Genomic DNA, 22,166 nt, shown 5'->3' on the forward strand with positions numbered 1-22,166 from the left:
AACATCTCTGAACTGTGTCATCTGCAGGAGTAAGACTTGCGTTCAGGAAGACTGGGTAGTAATCTCATCTTTCTGATTTTCAAGCGTACAAGTGTACAACTGGCCTGAATGTTTATGGTAGTGGCTTTTTTCAAGGAGCTACATGAGATCTGTGTGGCATCTCCCTATCCTTGACCCATAATTGCATCCCGGATGTTACTGAAATTATATTCGCCAAAGCACGGTACTTCATATCTCAAGCAATTCGACAATGAGATTCTCCCATTATTGCTGGCTTCCAACTACATGACTTCACTAACTGCACACGTTAATTTGAGATCACACTATTATCAACCTGCAATGTTAGTCAACAGTAAAGGCTTCTGCTCTCCGAATGTTCAAACTATTTCTAATCGTCAATGTCAAACTCTGGAGCTCCTGAGTTTCCATGACTCGAACAAACCGGAGAATTCATATATTTCTGCACACATCTAAGGTTCACAGGCCATAGAAGAATGGATGCTTGGAGAAAAGGGTTACCACCTCCAAACATGATAATGGCATTTTTACAAAATCCTTCGACTGACACAGAATGAACAAACAAAGTTATTCGCGGTGGAACAGAATGTAGACCTTCTTAAGGTGAAATTTCACTGTCTGGACCACTGCACCAAGGCCTTGTCATATAGCCTAGACTCAGGATCATGCACTGGGACAAGCTGTAACTTTTGCAACTGGAGTTGATGTGTGTGTCTTCAAGGGGTGGCGAGGAAGGGGTGCGCTAAGTTGGTGATGGGTGGTGGTCACAGAAGAAATGGGGGAGTGAGGATGAAGAAGTGGCTAAGAATTAAGGTATTGAACAAGATGGCTATACAAGACGCCCTGACAAAGTAATATATCACAGAGCCTGAGATACCAGAGAGAACATCACTACAGCTTGCTTCTAAGATGATTGTGCTGGATTTGTACTTTGTTTAATTGTTTCAGATTCTGTTTCTGATCTGCCAAGCAACTCCTTATGGGCGACAGGATGGCTCAGTGGTTAGCACTGATGCCTCACAGCACCAGGGTCCCAGGTTCAATTCCATCCTTGGGTGACTGTCTGTGTAGAGTTTGCACATTCTCCCCGTGTCTGTGTGGGTTTCTTCTCACAGTCCAAAGATGTGCAGTTCAGGTGAACTGGCTATGTTAAGTTGCCCATAGTGTTAGGTGCATTAGTCAGAGGGAAATGGGACTGGGTGGGTTACTCTTTGGAGTGTCGGTGTGAAGTTGTTGGGCTGAAGGGCCTGTTTCCGCACTGTGGGGAATCCAATAATCGAATCTAACCCTTGCTACGTTTGGGCGGCACGATGGCTCAGTGGTTAGCCAGAGACCCAGTTTCAATTCTTGCCTTGGGCAATTGTCTGTGTGGAGTTTGCACATTCTCCCTGTGTCTGCGTGGGTTTCCTCCGGGTGCTCCGGTTTCCTCCCACAATCCAAAGATGTGCAGGTTAGGTGAATTGGCCATGCTAAATTGCTAGTAGTGTTAGGTGCAGGGGTAAATGTAGGGGAATGGGTCTGGGTGGGTTACTTTTCGGAGGATCGGTGTGGATTTGTTGGGCTGAAGGGCCTGTTTCCACACTGTAGGGAATCTAATCTAATTTAATCCTCTTCAGTGCAAAGGATGTGTGAATTCTGCCATGTTTGTGGGCGTTGATATTTTTACATTCTTTTATCTTTTGTATGCTGAATAAGCATGTCATTATCCATATAATTGTACGTTTGATATCTTTGGGTGAACCACCTTTCAAGTTTTGACACATTAATGGTCCTACGTTGCTGTTAGAGAACAACCGTAATCGTTGAGATAATTTACTTGGTGATAAAGTTAAGTAGCTGTTAAAGCATCCAGCACAATGTGAAACTTGAGTATTGTGTAGTGAAGCTTCGCATGATAGTCAGTATGTTGTGAAGAATCCTGAGTAATCTTCTTTTTGACCTGTCCATCATCAATAACCCTTCAGAATGCATGTAAACTAAGTTTCTTTGCTTCTAGAATGGCATTGAATCAATGAGCGATCACACTTTGTGCATCTTTTCTTGGCAGACCACAGTGCTATGAGAAAGAGAACTATCGGAGCTAGCCATTTCACATCTCTCAGCCCTGAATGGCAGTATGCTTTCTTAAAAACAAGTCAATACATAAAATGAACCTTTTCCCACAGAGACGAAATCATCACCGATTCTGTACTCTCCCCTCAAAAGGTGAGTGTAAATCTGTGGAGACAGGCTGGCACATGAACAACACTGATAACATTGATTGATTTCTCACTTCTTCTTTTCAGTTTACCGAGCTCCTCTAACAAAGCTGCCTGGCTTTGCTTGAGTATGACACAAGTGGATGAAAGAGTAGGTAGGTGGTGAAGCAGAAGCAAGAAACCTTTAGCCTGTGGATTTCCTATAAATACATCCGTTCAAATCAAATGGAAAATTAAGCCCAAAATTTTAATTGTATCAAATAATAGAATAATTTTTCTGTTGCTTTGTTGCTATTTGATGAACATTTGCTTAAATGTATTCCCACTGAATCATTTACTGCAGTATTTGATTTTTTAAGAGTTCTTTGATAGATTCAGTATAAGTCACCTAACAATTGAAAAGTTGTGTATTTAAATATACTAAGCTTCATGTCCATGAATGAAATTTGAAATTTCCATTTATGCATTTAAAAAGGAATGCATGTGAGAGTTTGGTGCTCTATTGTTTATATTGATTTTAGCTTATTTATTCCTAGTTTTGAAAATCTAGCGTGTGTTAAAGAGAGTACATTCAAGTTGCTTGTCAATTTAAATGTAGGTGAATGGATATGATTTTGGAGCAATTTGTACTCCCACTGGTAGTTCCAAGCAATCAGCATTTCTCACTCAGTAGCAGGGCCTGCATGTCCCTGAAATTTTTTACAATCACATCTTGAACAGAAACATGCACAGAACTATTCTGCTTTTGTGTTCAAAAACACTGTTGATCATAATTTTGAGCAAAAATATGAAATGTTAGAATTTGTTGCTAATTTTACACTCAAACTGATTTTGTCACTCTGACACCAACAGAAAACTGCAACGTTGTCAGGTGAAACCTTATTGGGGTCTGAGCAATGTAGATGATGCCAAGATGTGTGGCAGACTCCGGCAACAAGTATGGGGAAGCCCAACTCAACATCTTGAGTAACTTGTGCCATCTTCCATGCTTGTCGAAAGTGGTAGGCTGAGACTCTCACCTAGGCAATAATGAGTTGTCAATTAAAGGGGATTATTGCTTGTTCATGGCCTTATTGACAGCTCAACTCACTTCATCAATATGCAATCTCCCATCTAACCAACCTCACCAAGAAACTTAAATGTCAGGAAAGCCAGACAAGGGAACAGCAAGGACATCTTCAACAACATCTGCATGAGCTGTGCCATAGTTCCAACGTGCTTCAAGGCTGCTACCATCGTCCCCATGCCAAAGAAGTCTTCAGCGTCCTGTCTTAATAAATACTGACCAGTTGCATGTACACCCATCACCACCCCCCCAACCCCCCCCCCCCCCCCCCCCCCGCCACTGGACACCCTGCAGTTTGTATGTCAGCCCAACTGCTCAACAAATGATGCCATTTGCACCACCCTCCATCTGGCTCCTCAGATGCTGCCTGACCTGCTCTGCTTTTCCAGCACCACTCTAATCTAGACTCTGGTTTCCAGCATCTGCAGTCCTTGTTTTTCCCTACTGTTCATTGACTTTAGTTCTGCATTTAACACCATCATTCCTCAGCACCTGATTGGAAAGCTGAATTTGCTGGGCCTAAATACCTTCCTTTGTAACTGGATCTTGCACTTTCCGACTGGGAGACATCAGTCAGTCCGGGTTGGGAGCAACATCTCCAACACCATCACACTGAGCAGGGGGGTCCCCCATCTGCAAGGCTGTGTGCTCAGTCCACTGCTGTTCACTCTGCTGACCGCGACTGTGCAGTGATGCACAGGTCGAATCTCATCAAGTTCACTGATGATATGACTGTAGTGGATCTCATCAGCAGAACAGTGAGTCAGAATACAGAGAGGAGGTGCAGCAGCTCACAGACTGGTGCAGAGCCAACAAACCGTCTCTGAACATGGACAGAGCGAAAGAGATGGTTGTTGACATCAGGAGGGCATGGAGTGACCACTCTCTGCTAGACATTGACAGCTCCCCTGTGGAGATCGTGAAGAGCACCAAATTTCTTGGCATACACCTGGCGGAGAATCTCACCTGGACCCTCAAAATCAGCTCCATAGCCAAGAAAGCCCAGCCACATCTCTATGTTCTGCGCAAGCTGATGAAAGCCCACCTCCCACCACCCATCCTCACCATATTCTACAGAGGATTCATTGAGAGTACCCCAAGCTGCTGCATTATGCCTGGTTTGGGAATTGCACCGTCTCGGATTGTAAGACTCTACATTGGATAGTGAGGACAGCTGAGAAGATCAATGGGGTCTCTATCCCCTCCATTCCAGACATTTACACCACATACTGCATTTGTAAGGTTAAAAGCATTGTGGAAAACCCCACACACACCTCATTCAAACCCTTCTCCCTCCTGTTATCTGGCAGAAGATATCGGAGCATTGGTCTCTCACAGCCAGACTGTGCAACAGTTTCTTCCCCCAGGTCATCAGGCTCCTGAACATAGTATGATCAGATTCTTTCCCATCTGAAATTCTTTGCACAACTTTGAATTGCTGCAAAAAAAATGTCTATTATTTATCATTCTTCTATTACACCGTAACATGTGTGTTTGCACTTCTTATGCACTTTATGCTGTGTACGAGTGAGTAGTTTGTGCTGTCCATGTAGTACTCTTGGTCCTGGAGGAATGCTGTCTTGTTTTTACTGTATCAGTTGTATATGGTAGAAATGGCAAATAAAAAAAACCTACTCTACTCTCTCCTCTACTCTAACATTGAGCACCTGGTGAATTCAGCTTGCCACTTGCTCTGATCAACCTCCATGGTAATAACAACGTACCAACATCTCAGGGCATGCTTCATGGCATCCAACATATACCAGCCTCTAAGAACAATCATGGTGCATCTTTTATCCACTTACAGGGTGTTTCTATACTTCAATGCTGCACTTTGGGTTGCACAGTCAAGTAGCATTGTAATACCACAGGCAGGACTTGCACCCAGCTCATGAACTGGACTAGGCTGCATCTCTGGGCTCTTCACTTGCTCTCAGATTGCTTACTCACTCTGAGCATAGCTGAATGCTCACAGCATCTTTGCTTTGCAAAGCATTGCCTTGCTTTTTTGCACTATGACCTTTTGGTTAGTGATACAGTCTCACATTACTGCAGTTTCATGGAATTACTGGAGAAAAAAGTGGGTGGCATAGCTATTACTGTTGATGCAGGTGGGGTAGTTTCTTCCCTCAGTGAGCGGGTCATTCAGGGCACATGCAGGGTTTGTGGTGTTTGGAGTTGGTAAGGATAAGAAGGCATGGATGAGATGTTTCAGGATGTAGAGCATGAATGTTCGTCAGAAATGGATAGAGTAGAAGTGATAGCATGGATGTGAGGTATCAGGGAGAAGAAAGTGGCTGCTGGAGTAGAAAAGGCAATTGACTTTCATACTACAATGTTAAGCCTTCCCCTGGATGGCTGAGACTGCCTTAACACAGCTAGCAACCTCAGACAAAGTTGGCACATTCAATGCTGGTCATGAGGAAGGAGGACATCCATGTTGACGGCACCCCATTCTGTAGAGCCTCTCGATTCGGCAATGGGAGTGGCGGGGGGCGGGGGGGGGGGGGGGGGGCGAGGAGGTGGCAGTGCAGAGATTCCCCTGTCTGTCATGTCTGAGGCAAACATCAGCAACTATGTAGGGCAGGTCTGTATTATTGTGCTTGTCCAGGTGTAAAACAGGCTTTTTGAGTTAGCACATGTGCAAAGGGTGCTGATGAATTGCTGGATATCCACTGAATGACAAGTTATTCTGGGAATGGCATGTGATAAAATGGGATGGAAATTCGATGTAAGAGATAATTAATGAAATGAGTTGGTAAGGTACAGCAAAAGAACCCTCCAGGTCTTAAGCCCTTCAAAACATTTCCACACATCTTGGATGAGCCAAAAATACTTAAGAATCAGCCCCTTTTATATATTGGACAACTAATTCAATAAAGCCCAATTTACACATCACAAAATCTTTAAAATTATACCCACTGTTTCTTCTGTAAATTGGTATGATAACTGTAAACAAAGAAAGACTGTAATACGATTTTCAAAACTGTAAACAGGAATCTAAATATCAAATGAGATTTGAATTTTATGAACATATCCCTTGATGCACTTTGTGAACTGTACCAATAAATGAGGTAAGATATTATTGCATTTGGAAGAATGAGCGGATACCTCATTGAAACAGATAAGCTTCTAGGGATACATGTAGAGGGGGTGTTTCCCCTTGTTGGAAAGCTTCAAAGGAAAGGGTCGTCCATCTGAGACAGATAACGAGAATTTCTTTCAGTCCTAGATGGTAATGAGTCTCTGGAATTCTTCAGCCTGCAGAGAATTGTCAAGGCTGAGTTGTTCAGTGTATTCAAGGCTGAGATAGACATATTTAATCAGCAAGGGAATGACAGGTTATGGGGAAAATGCAGGAAAATATCTTTGAGGATTATCAGATCAGCTGTGATTTCATTGAATGATGGAGCAGATTCGATGTGTTGAATGGCTTACTTCTGTTCCAATATCTTATGGTTTTATTGAATTATATGTTTTCTTAAGCCTATCTATTTGCAAATTTAACATTTTATCTTTACCTCTGTCATCTTTTTTCTCTAAATAAATTAAACTGGGTCTAATTCCCTCCTTGTAACTTAGGGCCTTAAGACGTTGAATTCATTCTAATTGAATCAGCAGAAAAAGAACAGCACATTATGCATTATTTTCATCTTTTCAACAAGGTCAAGTGCAGACTGACTTTTTGGTGCTGTGATTGACATTGAAATCTGAGGACTAAATCAATCTCAGTGATCTCAAAATATTGATTTAAGAATACTTCACATATTGTCAAATTAAAGTGGTTTAAGACAGGGTGCTAAGCTATGCAATTTGAAGACAAAAAGAAATCCTACAGAGCTAAAACATCAATCCTGTCTATTTTTCTATTTTTTTGTTGTTCTGGGATATGAGCTTTGTCGGAAAAGCAAGAATATTTTGTCCATACCCAAATGTCATATCTTGATTTATGTAGTTCACTGCCCCAAATCTTCCTTTCTTTATGCTTAGTCTTGAGCTTCTCTAGATATCAGTGACAGCTGATAGGTCGCTGGAGAGTCTAATTAGAAGGGGGGGGGGGCGGTGAGGCTTGGGGCAGGGTGAAGATAGCTGCGAAAGCAATAGGTAGGTGAAGGTGAGGGAAAAGGTGATAGGTCAGAGAGGAGGGTGAGCAGATAGGTGAGAAAGATGATGGACCAGTCAAGAGGGCGGTGCTGAGTTGGTGGCTTGGGACTGGGGTAAGTTGGGGGGAGAGGAATGAGGAAACTGGTGAAATCCACGTTAATCCTGTGTGGTTGCAGGGTCCTAAGGTGGAAGATGAGGTGTTCCTCCTCCAGGCGTCGGGTGGTTAGGGTCTGGCGATGTAGGAAGCCCAGGACGTGCATGTCTTTAGTGGAATGGGAGGGGGAGTTGAAGTTGAAGCCACAGGATGGTGGAGTTGATTGGTGTGGGTGTCTCAGAGATGTTCTCTCAAACAATCCGCAAGTTGGCCTCCTGCCTGCCCGTTGGAAAGGAGACCACATGGAGAGCAATGTACACAGTAGATGCCCTGTTTGGATGAGCAGGAAAATCTCTGCTGGCTGTAGAAGGATCCTTTGGGGCCTTGGATGGAGGTGAGGGGGGAGGAGTGGGCACAGGTTTTGCACGTCCTGTGGTGCAGGGGAAGGTACCAGGAGTGGGGAGAGGGCTGATGGAGGTCTGGATCTGCCCCCCTCCCATTTATCTTTCAGTCCCCTTGCCCACAAGCCTCATTCCTGATAAAGTGTTTTGCCTGAAAAGTCGATTATCCTGCTCCTCGGATGCTACCTGACCTGCTGTGCTTTTCTAGCAAACTCTCTCGACTCTGATCTCCAGAATCTACAGTCCTCAATTTCTCTTAATCAGAGTTGTTGGAGGGAATCCTGAGGGACAAGATGCACATGTGTTTGCAGAGGCAAGGACTGATTAGGGATAGTCACCCTGGCTTTGTGCACGGGAAATCATGTCTCATAAACATGATTGAGTTTTTTGAGGAAGTAACAAAGAGAATTGATGAGGACAGAGCAGTAGATGTGATCTATATGGACTTCAGTAAGGCGTTCAACAAGGTTCCCTATGGGAGACATATTGGCAAGGTTAGATCTCATGGAATACAGGGAGAGCTAGCCATTTGGATACAGAACTGGCTCAAAGGTAGAAGACAGAGGGTGATGGTGGAGGGTTGGTTTTCAGACTGGAGGCCTGTGACCAGTGGAGTGCCACAAGGATCGGTGCTGGGTCCTCTACTTTTTGTCATTTACATAAATTATTTGGATGTGAGCATAAGAGGTACAGTTAGTAAGTTTGCAGATGATACCAAAATTGGAGGTGTAGTGGACAACGAAGAGAGTTACCTCAGATTACAACAGGATCTTGACCAGATGGGCGAATGGGCTGAGAAGTGGCAGATGGAGTTTAATTCAGATAAATGCGAGGTGCTGCATTTTGGGAAAGCAAACCTTAGCAGGACTTAAACACTTAACGATAAGGTCCTCGGGAATGTTGCTGAACAAAGAGGCCTTGGAGTGCAGGTTCATAGCTCCTTGAAAGTGGAGTCGCAGGTAGATAGGATAGTGAAGAAGGCGTTTGGTATGCTTTCCTTTATTGGTCAGAGTATTGAGTACAGGAGTTGGGAGGTCATGTTGTGGCTGTACAGGATATTGGTTTGGCCACTGTTGGAATATTGTGTGTAATTCTGGTCTCCTTCCTATCAGAAAGATGTTGTGAAACTTGAAAGGGTTCAGAAAAGATTTACAAGGATGTTGCCAGGGTTGGAGGATTTGAGCTATCGGGAGAGGCTGAACAGGCTGGGGCAGTTTTCTCTGGAGTGTCGGATGTTTAGGAGTGACCTTATAGAGGTTTACAAAATTATGAGGTACATGGATAGGGTAAATAGGGACTGTCTTTTCCCTGGGGCTGGAGAGTCCAGAACTAGAGGGCATAGATTTAGGATTAGAGGGGAAAGATATAAAAGAGACCTACGGAGCAACTTTTTCACGCAGAGGATGGTATGTGTATGGAATGAGCTGCTAGAGGAAGTAGTGGAGGCTGGTACAATTGCAACATTTAAGAGGCATTTGGATGGGTATATGAATAGGAAGGGTTTGGAGGGATATGGGCCTGGTGCTGGCAGGTGGGACAAGATTGGGTTGGCATGGACGGATTGGACTGACATGTCTGTTTCCATGCTGTACATCTCTATAACTATACGAGAAGAGGTACTTGTCTTACACAACAACATAGTTTGATGCATGATAGCTATAGACACTGTTTGCATTAATTTGCATGGCATAGTTGTTTAGGACTATCATTTGCTGTGTTGAACATATCTGCTCCTCTGAGGGATTCATACCTACCTCAAGTGCCTCTACTGAAAAGCTGCATAACAGCAACCAATTGGTTGAAAAATAATGCAACCTTGACATTAGCTTCTTCAGAAACATTACCTTATATAACATCTCCCCACAATTTTTAATCCCCATTGTTAATTATTAGATATTCAAGACTGATTTTGCAAATGTAGATGATCCAGGAATTTCACAATTTTCCAGACACAGTCTATTTAGACTTGAATGGTAAGTATTTTACTTGAGGATTGTTTACCTTATTTCTGAGCTGCAGTAAGTCAGTTCTCTGTTGGATGATATTTATCTTTTGGATACTTTCATCGAATATATCCCTGGTCGTTCTGGTCATTGAACATTCCCTCGTGTAGGACCTTCAATTTCCTATATTTCCTTCAGAAAGGAACTCTTCCTGATTGGAAAAACATGTTATCATTTTGTACTCAACAGAGTTTGATCATATTTTTGATTATCTGCATTCCAGAGCACTAATTCACTAATCACTTGACTTCAAGTAGTGACATATTTAAAATTAATGTCCAAGAAATAAAATCATACAACAGTCCAAGCACATCAATTGCAAACATTATTTTCCTTTAAAGCACTCAACAATGTTCAACAGAAATCATTAGAAATCAACTGAAAGGAAAGTAAACTGAAACAAAAGCTTGACCAACCTGACGGCAATTAAAAGAGGGAAAATCTCAAAGATAAGTTAGTATTTTCCAGTGTCAGCTGCAAGCTGTGATTGTTTAACAGTAAAAGGTCAAATACAGACAAAGCTCAAATATTGTTCTAATTCCAGTTGCAAATGTGATTTTTTTTAAGTAGACACATCACTACAACCATCACTATAATATTACTTTAATATATAATTTATTGCAATTACTCTATTTATTATAATATGACATAGTATTTTATAGTTAAATATTATTATACTCCTCTCCACCCCTCTCTTATTTTATCCTACCTCTTCCCAAACCTCTTCTCTTCATTTTTCTCCTCCCCACGTGGTCCCACTTCTTTCCCTCGTTCCCCATTATACTCTGCTCTCTCCTCTCACTGTATCCTCTGTGTTCCTCCTCCTAATCTTCTCTAACAGTTCCTATTACATCATTTTTCCACCACTTTCACTCCACTTCCCTCTTGCCCCTCTTCTCAGCTTCTTCGTTGTGGAGGATTGAAGTTCCTGGAGAATTGAAAGAATTGGGGGTGAACCACAAGCTTATTGTTCTGAGATATTCATTGGGTGGTAGAGATTTTCTTCAAACATTTTTTATTTTGTTACATTTTGTGTTTTTTTAATCTTGCCTCTTTAGGTCTAAATCTTGCTGGAATGTTTGGTTTTCTTCAGCAGTAACCCAGACTAGATGTTGGACAGGACCTTATTCTTGGCTATGGTGACTCCTGCCAGCAGCCTATTGATTTCTCTATTGTTGTGGGTAGCAAACTGTGGGGAAAGGATGATGCAGGTCTCCTTTATCACCGTGGGTCATTGTATTCTCCCAGTTCCAGGGTCTCAATGGTCAGGTACTGAAGACAAGCAGCCAAGTAGATGGGGCCATGAGTAGGAAATTCCAAGACTTTGACCGAGTGAAAGTGAAGGAAAGGCGATATGGTTCCAAGTCCTGATTGTGTGGATTACAGAGGGGCTTGTAATCTCATGCTGTTGCCATTCACTGGCTGCCCTTATCAATCTAGATGGAGAGGTCATGGGGTTGGAAGGTGCTCTCAAGAGAGCATGGGTGAGTTAGAGAGTTGCTAGTTTTGATTCCTTCATTATACGCTTTTAAATTTAACTCTGTTATACTTCATGCTCACAACATCCAAGTCTTTCCTGTTTTTGCATATCAGCACACTGGTGCTTCAGCCAGAGCCTAAAGGCTATCAAGGCTATGGTGTATTGATATGCTCTTCTGTGCAGACACACAGTCAGACTGTTTATTATGCTTGTCAGTAGGAACCTGTTATGGGTCAGGTGCGTACATTCTGCTATACAACACATTGAAACATCAATTTAACACTGTCAGCTTGTGCCAGCTGTCAATCCGCTAAACACTCTCCATGTTTGTTTTACCAAATGGCCATGTCAAAATGTGGGTGGGGTGGGAGGGTGCAAATCCTCAGTCAAGTCACTAGGAAATATCTTTTAGTCAGGGTAGCCCAGTACCATCAGTCACAGGTAATGTCCACACACAGTCCAAAGGCTTGACCATGATTTACATCCACTTGAGCTGGTCACAGTCACTGGATATGTTCAATTAGGACAGGATTGTCCGAGGAGTGAGCAACAGTCAGTTCCGTAGGACCATCAAAAGTCGTCATGGGAATCGTGTATCAGTCAGGCAACTCCAAAAACAGAAGTCCAGCATCTAGTCACTCACGTCTAGAGTTATGTTGAAGTCAGAATCAGAAGGGGGAATTGCAATGGGAGAGAGGGTGGAGGAGGAGGGGTTCGGGTCATGGGAGTTGGGAATGCAGCCTGTATTTATTTTCCTTTTATTTGCATTTCACTGGATATACATGAAAGCTCATCTTCTTGGACCAATACAACTGCTTGCCTTTATGTGATGTCCTCCACTGGACAATGACTAGTTGCAGGTCTGCAATGGAAACTGTGTTTAAGTAGCAGTGATGTAGACAGGATGTAGCTAAGGATAGATACATTGTGTGACTAGGGTAAAGGAATGGGGTTGTATGGGTATGGGAATGTCAGCCATGCTGGCTAGGTGTTAGCAGCCAGCTTTGTGGTTTCTGTACCATTACATTGTGACTGAGGTATAATTTGATTACCAATACTTGCCTAGGTGGATAGAGGCCTTTTAAAGATTGTACGATTGGCAAGGATGTTGATCTTTCGGCAGATTTTCAGTGAGTGCTGAGTTGTTAGGGGAAAAGTAGGATGGATCTAGAGTTGAGCAAGAAGAGCACCAAAGGATCAGGGTAGATAGGTAATGAGGGGAGTTTGTTGAGATATAGTGAGAGATGTTGCTAGGTCTTCCAGACAGAAATCCTCTGTGGTACTCAATAAACACTTAGCCCAAAAGAAACATAAGCTTTAGCTCTTAATGTGTTTAGGAATAGTAACCTGGTGCATTTTTATTATTAAAGCTGTAAATGCATTTATCACAAAAATACATATCTAACAAGAGTGACAAGTTTTATATGTGATTAATCTAATTCTAAAAGACTGGTTTGATAGCACATACAAAATCATTTACTAGACTTGTTGGCATACACTAGTCAATTTCTCATATGCTGAAATCTTAGAACTTGTCTTTTCAGAGGTATTGTATTTTTTAAATTTTTGTTGAAGTATTTAATAAGGTAAGCTTTAATTATGGTTATGTGAAGTCATCTTTATGCCTTGCTGATTGGCTGCCAGGATTATTACTCCCCTTGTTCTAAGTTCCAAAAATATTCTTAAAACCTCCTTCTGATGTTAGAATTAGAATTCCTACAGTATAGAAACAGGCCCTTCGGCCTAGCAAGTCCACACTGACAAGAGTAAACCATCCCCCTACATTTACTCCTGACTAATGCACCTAACCTACACATCCCTGAACACAATGGGCAATTTAACATGGACCAACTCACCTAACCTGCACATCTTTGGATTGTGCAAGGAAACCCACGCAGACATGGGGAGAATGTGCAATGTTGAAACTTTATTGCTGGAACAGCACAGCAGGTCAGGCAGCATCTAGGGAACAGAAGATTCGACATTTCGGGCACATGCCCTTCTTCAGGAATGAGCAGAGAGTGTTCAGCAGGAGAAGATAAAAGGTAGGGAGGAGGGACTTGGAGGAGGGGCGTTGGAAATGTGATAGGTGGAAAGAGGTCAAGGTGAGGGTGATAGGTCGGAGTAGGGTGGAGGCGGAGAGGTCAAGAAGAAGACTGCAGGTCAGGAAGGCGGTGCCGTGCTGGAGGGATTCGGCTGAGACAAGGTGGGGGGAGGGGGGATGAAGAAACTGGTGAAGTCCAAGTTCATCCCCTGTGGTTGGAGGGTTCCCAGTCGGAAGATAAGACGCTCCTCCTCCGACCGTCGCGTTGTTGTGGTTTGGCGGTGGATGAGTCCAATGACCTGCATATCCTCGGTGGAGTGGGAGGGGGAGTTGAAATGCTGTGCTACAGGGTGATTGGGTTGGTTCGTCCGGGTGGCCCAGAGGTGCTCTCTGAATCGCTCCGCAAGTAGGCGGCCTGTCTCCCCAATATAGAGGAGGCCACACCGGCTGCAGCGGATGCAGTAGATAATGTGGGTGGAGGTGCAGGTGAATCTGTGGCGGATATGGAAGTTTCCTTTGGGGCCTTGGAGAGAAGTGAGGGGGGAGGTGTGGGCGCAAGTGTTGCACCTCCTGCGGTTGCAAGGGAAGGTGCCGGGAGTGGAGGTTGGGTTGGTGGGGGGTATGGATCTGACAAGGGAGTCGCGGAGGGAGTGGTCTCTACGGAAAGCTGATAGAGGAGGGGAGGGAAATATATCCTTGGTGGTGGGGTCCGTTTGGAGGTGGCGGAAGTGACGGCGGATGATGCGCTGTACATGGAGATTGGTGGGGTGGTAGGTGAGGACCAGTGGGGTTCTGTCCTGGTGGCGGTTGGAGGGGCGGGGCTCAAGGGCGGAGGAGCGGGAAGTGGAGGAGATGCGGTGGAGGGCATCGTCGATCACGTCGGGGGGGGAAATTGCGGTCCTTGAAGAAGGAGGCCGTCTGTGTTGTGCGTATTTTGAACTGGTCCTCCTGGGAGCAGATGCGGCGGAGACGAAGGAATTGGGAGAATGGGATGGCGTTTTTACAGGGGTGGGAGGAGGTGTAGTCCAGGTAGCTGTGGGAGTCGGTCGGTTTGTAGTAGATGTCCGTGTTGATTCGGTCGTCTGAGATAGAAACAGAAAGGTCTAGGAAGGGGAGGGAGGAGTCCGAGACTGTCCAGGTGAATTTGAGGTCGGGGTGGAAGGTGTTAGTGTAGAGGATGAACTGTTCAACCTCCTCGTGGGAGCACGAGGTAGCGCCGATACAGTCATCAATGTAGCGGAGGAAAAGATGGGGGGTGGGGCCAGTGTAGTTGCGGAAGATGGATTGTTCCACATACCCTACGAAGAGGCAGGCATAGCTGGGGCCCATGCGGGTGCCCATGGCTACTCCTTTTGTTTGGAGAAAGTGGGAGGATTGGAAAGAAAAGTTGTTCAGGGTGAGGACCAGTTCAGTCAGTCGAAGGAGGGTGTCGGTGGAAGGGTACTGGGTGGTACGGCGGGAAAGGAAGAAGCGGAGTGCTTTGAGTCCTTCGTGATGGGGGATGGAGGTGTACAGGGACTGGATGTCCATGGTGAAGATGAGGCGTTGGGGACCGGGGAAGCGGAAATCCTGGAGGAGGTGGAGGGCGTGGGTGGTGTCACGGACGTAGGTGGGGAGTTCCCTCCTCCCTACCTTTTATCTTCTCCTGCTGAACACTCTCTGCTCATTCCTGAAGAAGGGCATGTTCCCTAGATGCTGCCTGACCTGCTGTGCTGTTCCAGCAATAAAGTTTCAGCTTTGATCTCCAGCGTCTGCAGACCTCACTTTCTCCTCGAAGAATGTGCAATGTGCAAACTGCACACAGACAGTCACCCAAGGATGGAATTGAACCCACGTCTCTGGCGCTGTGAGGCAACAGTGCTAACCACTGAGCAACTGTGCCATTCCAAAACATTCCTACAAAAGGTTTGCCAAAACATTTTCCTTTAACCAAAAATGTTAAAGGAAATGCCTTAGACTTCTACAGCTGAACATTATTTTATAAAACTGCATAATATAAATTTATCATCATCGCTCATTATACAAAACATATTTCTGTCAGGAAAAAGATGAACATTTTGAACTGTTATTATAGGAACATATTAAAAATAACATAACTATTTTGTTTTCTTTCATACATTTTGCCACACTGTCATCAAATCATTACACTCCATCTGAAAGGATTATATACATACAACTATGGAATAAAAATATTTGAGTGAAATCAACTGCTTAATTATTTGGCATGCTTCAATCTTTATAATGTAGCTTGAATTCAAGAGAAGCTTTGTTTTCATCCACTGATGATTGCTGATGGAATTAAATATATCTAGCAATTCACAAAATTACACTTCACAAAAATAAAACTAGATGAAATTGAAAGTATTTCCTTTTTGTTCCAGCTGAAATTCCTAGAAGCTTGGATAATAACAAAACAGTCTCTGTAATAGATATAATAGAATAACACTAAATATCTATGGCAGCAAATATCATAAGAATTTTTTACTACCTTGTTTTTCTTTCTCCACATTTTACGAATTAACATTACCTAAGTGTGGTTTTCCTAAAACATGACAAAAATAAGGAGCAATTTAATAGACTTTTCTGAAGTCTACGAAAATAGGTTTTCACTGATTTGTCTTCATCTTGTCACAATATTAACTGTATCCTTTTATTTGTTAAACACAGAGATATAAGTCAATTTAAAAGAAGATCTTTTGACATTGATTGGTTGCCTCGCAAGAATATTTTTTAAAGAACAACTCTACTATCTAATGTGTGATCCCTACCACAATCACTAAACATACATTCCCTGTCAAGAGTTGAGACAACTGAATCATCAGATTAGCACTTTCAGGCCTGTTAAAAACATTCTGGTGCAGGCCTGTTTGCCTGAATTGCACCTTCGCACCTCTTAATCTCAGGACAAAATCACATGCCAGTCCCTCCCGACTCAGGACTACAACCCTTGCCATGTCTTGAAACTACATCCCATGCTCCCATCTCAGGTGTATGCACACTTCTGTTGGGGCAACACCCCATCTCTCCATATCGTCGGACTCGAAAGATGCTATGTGCTTCCCCTGCCCCTGGTGAACAAATCCACTCCCGCTCCAAACTATTCCTCACCTTAGGATTACAAATCTCCAGTCCTTCCCCACGCCTCAGCATTGCAATCACTAACCCTTCCCCTTACTTGCAGCTACTTCCACCCACCACCGGATCATGAGCCTCCTGTCCCTCCTGCTAAGCTCAAGAGCGTCTCCCTGCTACACATCCCCAAGCCTCAAATTCCTCTCACAACCAAATCCGAAACATTGGGTTTGATAGCAATGTAACCAGATCACACTTATCACTCATCCCTTTCCTCCCCTCAAGAACACTCATTATTCCATCTGAAAACACTCAGCCTCTTGAAGCAGATGTCTAGAACCCATTGAACTGCTGCAGAATGGATGGCTCAATACAGGCATGAGTCCCATGCCAAACTGGGCTGGAACAAGTCCACGGTGAGGGCTGACTGGAATAGGTGCTCGGCACAGAGAAGAGGGAGGTGGAGTGGGAGAAAAGGAGAAAAGAAGAGGAAACCCCACAGGAGGAGCAAAGTGGAATTGCTGGTCAAAGTGGGGTAAAGAGAGTAGGGGTAAGGGAGCAGAAAGGTGGTGGACTTTGATTATATATACTATAATGAAAAAGCTGAATTACATTTAAAAAAACAATTAAAGTAACTGATAAAATGATCACTGCAGTGATTTGTCTATGCTAAACAATCACACACTTCGTGGCACTACAGCTGGGCCTTCAAAAAATGTCTGACTTTATGATGTGTAGCTTAAATGGTTACTTCCTTGATTGCTTCTAGTCTGAGGAATCCGTTATGGTGCTTTGATTTTTTTTGTTTCAGCTTTTTTCCTTGCCAGTTGATTTCTAATTATTGCAGTTGAACACTGCTGACCGCTTTAAAGGCAAGTCAATGTGGTTAATTCATTTGGGTTCAAATACTGTGAGCTTTCATTTCAGGTTCAATGATTTTTATAGGTCACTATTAGATGTCATACAATGACTGGATTAACAATTTGGAATGTAGATTATTGCAAATGAGTGCAAACAAATGCTGTTTAGCACATGATGATGTCAACAGTTTCTGATAGGGATTCAGGATGATGTATTGGCCTCAATAACTTTATTAAAAATGTGTCATTGCATACTGAGTGTAGGTTTTAAGGAAACAGTCCTCAGCAAGAAAAATGTCTCAGTATCTGTTGTTTCAATTTTATTCTGTCGAAGCAAGAGTTTATTGGTGAACAGAATCAGAGACAGACTTGTTAATGGTTTTATTTGGAAGAAGACTCATTGAAAATAACAAGAGAAAGTATGAATAACACAACAAAGTAATGAAATTATACAGATCTCCTTAAAAAACGAAAAAGAGTTCATTAAAAAAACAATTATCTAAAGTTAACAATAAAAAACTAATACATTCAATTAAATTCTCCTGGTATGGAGCTGTATTTTAACTTTTGTATAATCATAAAATATAGGAATGAGTTGTCATGAGGAAGAGAGAATATATAAAAACTGTTAGATTTGCTGAAGTTTTGATCCACCAATATGTGAAGTTCATCACAGCAATGCACTTGAGTCCTCAACTTGCCTTGCCACAGCTGTAGTTAAATGTTGAAAATTATGACATGGTACAGCATTTTATGCTTATTGGACTGTGGAATGGTAATCTGAATGTGTAGTAAATTACTTACTTGAGGAGTAAATAGAACATCTAAATGTTTTAACTCCATTTAAATGTCTTCAGTCTACATCATAATAACACCAGATGGGAAGTGTCAAAAAACTGAGCGAGCCAGGCACTGCCTGCCAACAGCAGGTGAATGACGGCCTCAGCTGCTGGCAACATTTCCTCTCAGCTGTGCAGCAACGCAATTGTGGCTCAGACTAAAATGTACATCATATGGGACAAACAGACTGTGCAGCTTTGAACCACATGGCAATCTTAAAGAGCCAGGCACATGCAATAAATGCACTGTGTACAGCAAAGGAGAAAAAGAAAACTTTATTCCTATGGTCATCCCGCCAGCTCGAGTTTGGAAAAGGGAGGCAGTCTCCAACAGAAAATCTTTAAACATTGTAAACTGGTCCTTGAACAACAGATCTACACCTAGAAGCCCTTCAGAAAAAAAAGTTTTTAAAAATAAATTTTAAAATGTCAAGATTAATTTTATGGTGTTTTGTGCTTTGATTCTGTGTTTGCCACTAGATTTGATTGGTTCCAGTATAAACATTATTGGCTGTGAAGGTTATAATGGGGTTCAAAAGATAACATCAAACCCTGACATTGAAGTATTGATGAGTTTCAAATCTACTTTCAGTGAGCAGCAACAATGCTGTCTGAAACCTGGCTCATAAATAGGAATGGAAGAGAACACACCTATTAAGCACCTGAAGGGAATTTTAATTATTCACCCCTCCTGATTCTATGAGCTAGGCAGTGTTTAATATTGGATATTCTAAGTCTGCAGCATGGAACTTCTTGAGTCATGAATTTCCTGGTCAGGATGGTGAGTGGCTTGGAGGGGAACTTGCAAGTGGTATTTTTCCATGTATCTGTTACCCTTTTCCTTCTAGATGTAAGTGGTTGTGGGTTTGGAAGTTGCTGTCTGGGGATCTTTGGTGTATTTCTCTTGTGCATCCTGGAGATAGTACACACTGCTGCTACTGAGAATCTGTGGTGGAGGGAGTGGATGCTTGTGGATGTGATGCAAATCAAGCAGGCTGCTTTGTCCTGAATGGTGTCAAGCTTTTTGATGTTGTTGGAGCTGCCCCCATCCAGGCAAGTATGGAGTATTCCATCACACTCCTGACTTGTGCCTTGTAGATAATGAACAGGCTTTGGGAGTGAGGAGGTGGTTACTTGCTGCAGTAATCCTAGCCTCTGACCTGATTTTGTAGCCATTGTGGTTATTCTAGTTAAGTTTCTGATCAATAGTAGTTTTCAGATTGTTGATAATGGAGGATTCAGTGATAGCAACACCACTGAATGTCAAGGGGACATGGTTATATTATCTCTTATTGGAGATGATCATAGCCTGGCATTTGTGTGGTATGAATGTTACCTGTCACTTTTCAACCCAAGCCTAGATATTGTTCAGCTCTTGTTGCATTTGAATATGGACTGCTTCAGATGTCAACATGTGTGAGTTGAGTTGAGTCGGGTTGGGTCGGAGTAGTGGGGGGTGGGGGGGGGGTGTTATGCTGTCCATAGTTTGCCCTTTGACTTAGGTGACTGCTTTCTGAGATAGAGGAACAAAGGTACAAGCACTGGGTTACAGTTGCCAGGTAACCATTCTCTCTTTCATGTCAGGAATTGTGGCTATCTAATTTTGTCTGGCAGGTGGTAGGAGAATGGTAAACTGAATATCAATAAGGCCATTAACTAATAATGAGATGTTAAGACATGCTAATATATGCAAAATAGCTTCTTACCACTCACAAGTGAGAATCCTGTCTCACCGTTCAACAGTTGGTTGGAAAATGTAACATTTTCCACTTAACATTAGGAATCTCTTCATTGCTGATTTCACAGGATTTTCCCTATTTTCCTTTCAACACCATGGGAAGGTAATGCTCAAAGAATTTTGATCAACTACATATTAAATACACCAGCTATTCTATTTTCCACTAATTTCAATGAGAAGTAAAAGCAGACATAATGTAAACATTTACATGGCTGGTTACATTAAACATAGTTATAATCAACAAAATAATGTCTAATTTTTACATAATTATGCTAAGTAGATGATAAGAGTGGAAATAGATTGAATCAATAAGTAAATTAAGTATTCATTATTAGTTTATGACTTCATTCTTCATTTTATCCAAGGGGTAAAACTCTGATGGACAGAAGAGAGGACATCAGATCCTAAATTACTGCCTTCTACGTGAAACTGAAATTATTCTTTTTCTTCAACCTACTGCAATCTATTACAACATGATCTTGAGATGCTGCACATGAATCAGTTTCCTGTTGAAAAGATCTTATTTTGAGTAGTCAAATTCATCCTACACATGAATGCTGCACTCCAACACAATCAATGCTAAATTCATCAGTGTGGAAGACATGCAAAATGTCCATGTTCAAATATGTTAAGAAGCAAATTAAGCAAAATTAAGTTTTTTCCTCATAAGTTTCTGGTCATTTCTAAATTTCAGAAATTTGTTCATTTTTGGGTATTTGCCACTTTATCACTGTTCTTTTATGATTGAGCTGGCAGACAGTTTTGTGAACATGTTCTACCATGCAATTCTTACTCCTGGGATTTCCAGCATTCATCAAACACTTTTCTTCTCTTGGGCCCTTCTCAGCTTTGCAGGTCTGACAGATAATTCTTCCCACAATTCAAATTAACCTGAATGTTAAAAGACTTTGTGAATTGACAACCAGGAGCTGGGAAAAAGGATAAGCATCTTAATGAATTCATCCAATTCCTTGCTATTTCTGTGATAAGAACCCATTAAAGGGAAGAGTAACTTACTCACCAACATCTTGCTTACTAACTTGCCTCCTCAAATAGTATATACCCTTCACATTCAGATCACACCTCCTCTTACTCTCCACTTTCTTACTTTACTATTCATTACTCCTATTCTTTCCCTATTCTTTACTCTGCTTTTATTTCTCCTTCCTATCTTCCATCTCTCAGATTCTGCTCTTTCCTCTACATCTTTTCTTCTTTCATACCTGCATCCCAGCAATCCTGATTTAATTATTCATTTATCCTTTCATTCTGGTAGACCTGACCACTAGATTTTATTAGCTTATCCCCTGCAATAATTTGAGTGACTAATTGGGTGTTACTTAAAAATTGGAAAGAGTTACAAAACTTAAAAAGAATAATCAAACTTGGAAGTAATTTTTAAAAGTAATTCTTTTTAAGCTTCTAGTATTGTAACACAGTAAATCTGCCAATACTTTACAAAAGAATTGGCTTTTGGAATGTTTGAATCTATTCACTGTTCAGTACATAGCCAAGCTCTTCAGGGCGTAATTATATGCTGGTATGAGGTTAGATTGAACAATTTGGAAAGTTTATCATATGAACTTTATACTAAGGCATTGAATTCATTTTGGTAAGAACTTGTTAGTAACAGCAGAAAGCAGCTTCAAGTGACAGTCAACGTTGGAACAAATCCTGAGATTGGAAATTGAATGTTCTTATTCCATTTAATCTAAATTATTTAATGCAAAGGGTTGCATCTTTGGTTTCATGCAACATTGACTGTTCTACAACTAACATTTGATGACATAAAAATGGTCAAATTAATATTGTTACATAAATAAATTAGAATAGAGTCCTGGCTCTAGCTTTGTTTCAATTTGGGCCATTGTATTTTGTTTTAAACTGTGTTTAAACAAAATGAGGAATTAATAAATGCTGCTTTTCATCCTTGGGAATTTAAAACTGCATACCTTTCTACAGGTCTTTCTACTAACTGACAAGTTTTCCTTCATCAAGATAGTTCCTCTGGAGAACAGTGAAGGATGTGAATGCTTGGTTTATTTATGAAGTAAAATCTCGTCTGACCCTCAGGCAGTCACAGCCTTGAAATTCTTTTGGAAAGCTGACAATATCTCATCTGTGACTCCTCAAAATTGTTGAAGTACAACAAATCTCAACTAAAAATATTACACATACTATACTCCATTAAATATCTTATTTTCCAACTGATAACTGAGATTACAAATTGTTTCCTCTGCTCAGGTACT

Source organism: Chiloscyllium plagiosum, unplaced genomic scaffold (assembly GCF_037043375.1).
Source record: "Chiloscyllium plagiosum isolate Xiang-an unplaced genomic scaffold, Cpla_swu_hap1 HiC_scaffold_13, whole genome shotgun sequence".
NCBI lineage: Eukaryota > Metazoa > Chordata > Chondrichthyes > Orectolobiformes > Hemiscylliidae > Chiloscyllium > Chiloscyllium plagiosum.